This window comes from Macaca nemestrina, chromosome 4 (assembly GCF_043159975.1).
Source record: "Macaca nemestrina isolate mMacNem1 chromosome 4, mMacNem.hap1, whole genome shotgun sequence".
In the NCBI taxonomy this organism is placed as follows: domain Eukaryota; kingdom Metazoa; phylum Chordata; class Mammalia; order Primates; family Cercopithecidae; genus Macaca; species Macaca nemestrina.
Window position 1 is genome coordinate 106,631,058 of NC_092128.1, and position 6,000 is coordinate 106,637,057.

Genomic DNA, 6,000 nt, shown 5'->3' on the forward strand with positions numbered 1-6,000 from the left:
TCCTCCTGATCTGATCCCACTGAGCGAAGCCTGGCAGCTTGCACACCTGTGTCCTCCATTGCATGAGATCCTCTCAGCCAGGTGGGCCATGCACAGCAGTGTGTTTTTTCTGCTCACTCCTGCCCACAGCTGTTTGCCTCCATCATGGCCCATCTCCTGCCCCATCTCCTTGGGCTCCATGGGGCTCAGGACCTCCTTACCTCATGGCAAGTGCCAGGAGCTAGCTTGACCTCCCACATTCTTTCCTGTGCTCAACCTTGTCTTGCTGCCCACCACCAGAGGTTTTGCTGTCTGCATTCTGCTTTCAGTCTCAGGCTGGTTCTTTCTGGCTGACCTGAAACACAGGTGCCTGCAGAGGAAGGTGAAGAACCTCCTTGTGGTCCCCTGCCAGCCTTGGCTGTTTCCATAGGGAAAGGCTGGGTCATACCTTGGGCAAATTCTACTGATCCTGCACCTGTCCAAGCTGCCCAGTGTGCAGTCAGTTTCCTCTATAGGAGACACCCTGGGGGAAGCTGGTTCCACCTGGGCCTCCACCACTGCTACTGGGGTATGGGTGAAGAGGGAGGCCACAGGGCCTCGCTGGGAGGCTGTGCAGGGTAGTGGTCCTCTCTCCAGGCCACATAGGGGATTGGCAGGCAAGTTAGCTGTGCTGCTGGCTTCTGCCCTGACTCCAGGTCCTCCTCAGGCCTCTGATTTCTGTGTTGTTCCTTTGACTATTCTCAGAGTATGAAGTAAAGGTGGGAATGGCAGGCTCACTGCATCTCTGCTACTTTGGGTTGGCAGGGATGATATGCTGTACCTTGTGGATGGGGAAGGAGGGCAGCTTGGTAGTGGGATCAGTTGCAGGCATGAGTTTCAGGGGTATGATCCAAGCCTCCAGCTTGGATGTCTTGTAGCCTGGGAGCAGATAGGTGGCCAACACTCTATTGTCCTGCAACTAGTCCTGGATCCGTTCCCATGTACGACCCATGGACACCATCAGTTCTTCCTGCCCAAGTCTTTGTAGTCAGAAAATGACTCAGTGCAAAGCTTTAGTTTCTCCCCACAGGAGGGCCTCTCTTGCTGGACTGAGGATGAGGATTCTCTTGAACAGGTTTTCACACTCCATGTACAGGTAGAAACAAATACCCAATGTTCCTCTCAGCTCTCACTACTCCAGCAGCTCCTTAGGGTTCTGTCCATCAAAAGGCTGGGATGTGTTGACCAGATATACAGGAAGCCTCCAGGCTGTACACCTCCACCCTGGGGCCACCTTACTTTGACCCTGGAAGAGTTCTGGGCAGCATTAGGGGCACTGCCACAGAAGGTATCCAGCTTGTTGCCAAATAAGCCCAAGCCTGCAATCTCGATGTTCATGTCAGCATCCAAAAGCAACTATTCAGGTCCCAACTGGCAATACTGCACTTCTGGCAGCAATACTATCACATAGCACAGCCCACACTATCTCGTGGAAATTGCTTCAGGCTTTTTTCTCCTTTAGGCTGCCACGAGCCACTAGGTACTCAAATACCTCTCTCTCACTAACCTGTTCCATGACTAGGTAAAGTGTTTCCTTGGTCTCAATCAACTCAAATAATTTCACTGTGTTGGAATGACACAAGACCTTCATGATGTCTTCACGAGATAGTCTCTGGAGGCTGGAGTTCCACACTTGTAAATGACCTTTGCAGCCACCTGTGTGCCAGTCGGGATGTACCAGGCCAACGTCACCTTGGCAAAGGTTCCCTTCGCAATGGTCTTGGGGAGCCAGTAGTTGCCAATATGAGTCTCCTCCTTGGCAGAGATGCTATAAAGGACCTACAGTCTTCTGGACTTACTGCTAACAATACTAATTACCAATATTAACTAATAATACTGATAAACTAAATGAAGAATGTGAAGAAAAATGAAAAAGAAAACAATGAGAAAAACAAAAAGAAATTAAGAAAAAGAAAAAAAAATTAAAAATGAGGCCAGGCATGGTGGCTCATACCTATAATCCCAGTACTTTGGGAGCCTGAAGCAGAAGGATCACTTGAGTCTAGGAATTCAAGACCAGCCTGGGCAACATAGTGAACTACAAAAAGTACAAAAAAAAAAAATAGGCAGGTGTGGTGGTGAATGCCTGTAGCCTCAGCTACTTGGGAGGCTGAGGCAGGAGGACCCCTTTGAGCCCAGGAGGTTGAGGCTGTAGTGAGCCATGATGGTGCCACTGCACTCCAGCCTGGGTGACAGAGCGAGATTCTGGAGAGAGAGAGAGAGAGAGAGAGAGAGAGAGAGAGAGAGAGAGAGAGAGAGAGAGAGAGAGAGAGAGAGAAACAGTGAGAGAGAGAATAAAGAAAAAGAAAAAAGAAAAGGAAAATGAAAAAAGAAAGAATAAAGAGAAAAATAAGAAAAAAAGAATGGAGGAGGGGAAAACAGAGAAAATAACAAGAAAAATAGATATAAAGCCAAGAAATTTAAAAAGCTAGCTTTGGTGAAAATCCCTCAGGTCACCAAAAGCTACCTTCATGAGCTAGGAAGGCCAAAAATTTTGGCCCAGCCAGAGACTTACATGGTACAGTACTTGGAAGTCTGTAACTGATTCAGGCATAGCAAGAAATAGACTATCACAGCTAAGGATAATTCACAGTGGTTTTCTCACTTTTTGGTCTCAAGAATGGTCTCTTGAAAAACAAAAAGAGGGAGAATTCAAAGAACTTTTTGTTTATGTGGGTTATAGTGAACAAATATTTACCTTCTTAGAAATTATAACATGTAGGATGCTTCAGTGGCTTTTTAATTTCTAGTTTGCAAAGCTGTAAAAAATTTTTGGCTTTTAAAGAGCTCAAAATATCTATACTTAAAATATTCTGTTCCTTAAAACAAACAAACAAACAAACAAACAAAACCAATAGCTTCTGGCTGGTGTCCGGATAATCACCTGCGATGCTGCCATACTGGTCTCCTGTCTGTCCTGAATTGGGTTTGCATCCCACACAGTCTCCAGGTACAGGTTGACATGGAGCAGAAGGCTGAGGAGCTGAACCAGTGGCAGGAGGCACACCAGGCCACCCAGGTGAAAGGCTGTACACATGCAGGTGTGAAGGCTGTGAGTGGTCTTTCTTCCCTTCTGATGAGCCTGGAGGAAATATGTGGATACATACTAGGTATCGACCACATAGATGTGATCACTGCAGCTGACAGTTCATGAGATCTGATCATCTTGGATAACCCTAAAGGATTCATCAGCAGATGGCAGGACCTGCAGAGCCACAGGCCAATGATGGGGAACTGGATGGTCAGTCTCTTCTTCTCTTCATTTTGGTCTCCACCCAGACCCTGCCTGCCTCTGACCAGCTCATCTCTGGTAGGTGTAGGTTCAGATGAAGACAGGAAGATAATGGGACAATCTTGAAGCTCAAATAAAGCTCTGGGCCTAGTCCAAGATTCCTCAAAACCCCTAAAACCTTTCTTGGATGCCCTGACCTCTCTGGGGCCACCTGCTTCTGCTGGAGTTTAGCCAGATGTGGGGTGGAGCACAGTAGAGATTGGAGGCTTCTTTACAAAGCTCTTTATGGCATGCTCCTCTCCAGTTTAAATCCCTTTAGTGACTCCTTTGCCTGGTACACAAAATCCAAGTTCTTTACCTTGGTCTTCCACAGTTTTTAGAGCCAGACTCTGCTCAAATCCCGAATTTACCACTTAATAGCCATACGACCTTGGGAAAGGTCATTGATCACTATACCTTGTTTCCTCTTCTGGAAAATGAAAACCAGTATTGGACAGTATTGGACATGGTATATGTACTGCATCAGATTATCCCTCTGGTACTCAATGGCCGCATGTCCAGAGTTTCTATCTCTTCCCACCACTTCACAGACTTGGATAGAATGCCCTACCTCAGGGCATGGCACCTGGCATCCCAAATTCCCACTAACACACCTAGAAGTGTGGGGGAGTTAACGCTTATGGGGCAAAATTTGACTAACGGAAAATGGAAGGTAGGTAAGAGCCAGGCAGATAAACTCCCCCTTCTTCCCTCCGTTCCATTAATTGCTGCTAGGTACTATTTCTCCATAACAGTGCAGTCTATAGGAGACCACGGGGGAGGCCAATGGACACAACTGCTGTATCTCCTCTAGGCTTGTCATGAAGCAGTGCCCAGCCTGGTAACACATCACCTTGCATTCCCTTCCATTCCTTCCTGCCCTGCTTCCATTTTCTCACTCCCAATACCTTGTGTTTGCACATCCCCCAATAAAACATCAGTATTTGGTTCTTGTTTTTAGCCTCTGTTCTTTGGTGACTTTGGGAGTGAGGGAGAGGAGGACCTTAGATCGGGGCAGATAAGGATGAACTCCACTGTAACTTCTCCTCCTCCCTCCATCTTCCCCAGGTACCTGGACCACCAAGCACCAGCTATTAAGGGGCCTGTCCTGTCCTGCTCTCCCCTGAGGTTGAGGGGATAATGACTATCCTGGCAACTCAGCCAGGTAGTTTAAAGCCTCATTTGTGGACTCAACAGGCCATTATACGGAGACAGCTATCAAGTGCTGAACTGGGATGGCAACCAGGATCTGCCTCCTTCAAGGGTGGTCTCTCCCCTAAGAGACAGTGCCTTTTGTGGGTGTTTCCTGAACCCAGTCGGGTGTCAAGCACAACCAGGGGATGGGCGCAGAGAGAGAATTGGATCTGGTTTCTGTGCTCAAGAGATCATTTTGATCTGGGAGCTGAGAGGTCTATCTAGTTGCAGTGGCCATGGGGAAGACAAGCCCCTACAGGGAAGGGTCAGAAAGCTTCTCTGCTGGTGACCCTTGAGCCCAGTAAGATAGCATCTAGTAATCCCTCAAATGTTCACGTAAACTGAGCAGGTGAATGAAGAGGGAAGAGGATTCCAGGCAGATTCCAGCACTGGACCTGGCAACTACTCAGAGGAGAATCAGCCTGTGAGTCTCCATTCATTCAGCAAATTATCTTGAGGCCACAATACCAAGAGCACCAAGGCTGCAGGGTCCCACAGTGAGGAGGATAGATACAGCTACAGAATGTCAGGGAAGAAAGACTTCTCAAGGAGGTGTCTGAGTCAGACCTGAAGGACTCATGGGGACTGGCTGCACCTCTCATTTCTTGGACATATACCTTTGGTCATGCCCTGTGCAGGACACTAAGTATTCAGAGATGCATGAAGGCCCCCTGCCTCTGTTGCAGAGCAGAAAGATTGTGGACAAAAATTCTAAATGCTGCCAAGGAGATGAGACAGACCTCTGCCAGCTCAAGCTTCTCTGGGCCTCTGGGGAAGTCCCACAGCCTTGGCTGTGCCTGCCCCTGCCCTCCCACCCCTACCCCAACTCCGTCCCTGCTTGGTTACTTTGGTTTGTGTCACTTGCAGCCCCAACATGCCTGGGGTGAACATCCAGGTGCTCCCCACCCAAGCTGAGTAGGTGGAGTAGATATGATTTTTTTAATGGGCAGAAGGGGCTCATTTATGACTCATTCACTGGCCCCAGAGATTGAAATCTTGGGTACCCAAACTCTCTTTCATTCCCACTCAGGTACCAGGTCTCTTGCGTGGAACAGGCCATCTTAGGTTCCATACTCCAGGGCTGGTCTCTGTTCCCCATCCCACCAGGGCTCACACACAGCCCTGCAGGTAGGGTCCCCAGATCAGCTTGCGTGATGTTGAAATGCAAGGTGAGAGGTCTTGTTGGAGACCTATCACTTTCACTGAGAAATGGACATGGAGGGAACCAGAGTGAGTAAGGGTGTATGATGTGCACTACAAGGGGGGACAAAGCAGACTCCTGCCTTCGTGGAAGTTACAATCTAGTGGAGGAGGGATGTTACTAGAAATAGACAAAGTGCTGGGAGGACAAATAGCAGGGACTTGCTGTAGTCGGGCAAGGGGGTTAGGAGGCCGTTACTTGGAAAGTATGGTTTGAAATCAGAGTTAAGGAAAACTAGGATTCAGGAAGATAAAGGAGGTGAGTTGGTGATTGGAGGAAAAATAAATCTGTCCTTTATCCAGACGTTACCCTATGC